Source organism: Triticum urartu, chromosome 3 (assembly GCF_003073215.2).
Source record: "Triticum urartu cultivar G1812 chromosome 3, Tu2.1, whole genome shotgun sequence".
Taxonomy (NCBI): domain Eukaryota; kingdom Viridiplantae; phylum Streptophyta; class Magnoliopsida; order Poales; family Poaceae; genus Triticum; species Triticum urartu.
This window is the reverse complement of record NC_053024.1, coordinates 424954222-424956164: the sequence shown is the minus strand read 5'-3', so window position 1 is coordinate 424956164 and position 1943 is coordinate 424954222.

Below are 1943 nucleotides of genomic sequence, written 5' to 3'. Positions count from 1 at the left end.
GATCCTTTGCTTCTTCCTTTTGGAGAATCTTCTCTTCTCTTGTAGGGAGCCGTACACTCATTGGAATAGTGTCCGGGTCTTCCACAATTGTAACAATTTCGCTCTCGACTAGAAGATCTTTTGTCATTGTAGGACCTTGACTTGGAGCTTCTATCTTTGCTTCTACTCTTGTAGAACTTGTTGAAGTTCTTCACCATTAAGCTCAATTCTTCATTGAAGTCTTGTTTCTCACTTGATGATGTAGGGGCTTCACATGAGGCTTTATAGGCACCACTTGATTTGTTGTGAAGTTCCTCTTTATCCTTAAGTGACATCTCATGAGCAACAATTCTTCCAATCACCTCCGTTGGCTTGAGATCTTTGTAATTGGGCATCATTTGGATCAATGTGCACACGGTATCATATTTTCCATCCAAGGCTCTTAGAATCTTCTTGATGATGAATTTGTCGGTCATCCCTTCACTTCCTAAGCCGGCAATCTCATTTGTGATGAGAGCAAGCCTAGAGTACATTTCGGCGACACCTTCACCATCCTTCATCTTGAACTTATCAAGTTGGCTTTGAAGCACATCCAACTTGGATTCCTTGACAGAGTCGGTACCTTCGTGCATATCAATCAAAGTGTCCCAAATTTCCTTTGCATTCTCAAGGCGGCTGATTTTGTTGAATTCTTCGGGGCACAATCCGTTGAAGAGAATATCACAAGCTTGAGCATTGTATTGCAACATCTTCAACTCATCCGCGGTAGCTTCACGGTTCGGTTCTCTCCCATCAAAGAAGTCACCTTGCAAACCAACACACACAATAGCCCAAACGGCGGGGTTATGTCCAACAATATGCATTTTCATTTTATGCTTCCAACTAGCAAAATTAGTACCATCAAAGTAAGGACCTCTACGGTGATAACTTCCCTCGCTAGACGCCATACTCTCCTAGGTTGTGAAACCAAGGCTATGACCACCAAAAGCTATGGAGATCAAGCAAATGGAGACCAAAGCTCTGATACCACTTGTAGGATCGAAAGTATGTCTAGAGGGGGGGTGATTAGACTACTTGACCAAATAAAAACTTAACCTTTTCCCAATTTTAGTTCTTGGCAGATTTTAGCTAATTTAGTACAAGTCAAGCAATCATCACATAATTCAAGCAAGCATGCAAAGAGTATATAGGCAGCAGAAAGTAAAGCATGCAATTTGCAAGAATGTAAAGGGAAGGGTTTGGAGAATTCAAACGCTATTGGAGACACGGATGTTTTTCCCGTGGTTCGAATAGGTGGTGCTATCCTACATCCACGTTGATGGAGACTTCAACCCACAAAGGGTAACGGTTGCGCGAGTCCACACAGGGCTCCACCCAAGGGCAACGGTTGCGCGAGTCCACACAGGGCTCCACCCACGAAGGGTCCACGAAGAAGCAACCACCCACAAAGGGTCCACGAAGAAGCGACCTTGCCTATCCCACCATGGCCAACGCCCACACAGGACTTGCCTCACTAGCGGTAGATCTTCACGAAGTAGGCGATCTCCTTTCCCTTACAAACTCCTTGGTTCAACTCCACAATCTTGTCGGAGGCTCCCAAGTGACACCTAGCCAATCTAGGAGACACCACTCTCCAAGAAGTAACAAATGGTGTGTAGGTAATGAACTCCTTGCTCTTGTGCTTCAAATGATAGTCTCCCCAACACTCAACTCTCTCTCATAGGATTTGGATTTGGTTGAAAGAAGATTTGAGTGGAAAGCAGCTTGGGAAGGCTAGAGATCAAGATTCATATGGTAGGAATGGAATGTCTTGGTCTCAACACATGAGTAGGTGGTTCTTTCTCAGAACATATGAGTTGAAATGATGTGTGTGTTCTGATGGCTCTCTCATTGAATGAGAAGGAGGTGGAGGGGTATATATAGCCTCCACACAAAATCCAACCGTTACACAGTTTTCCAATCTC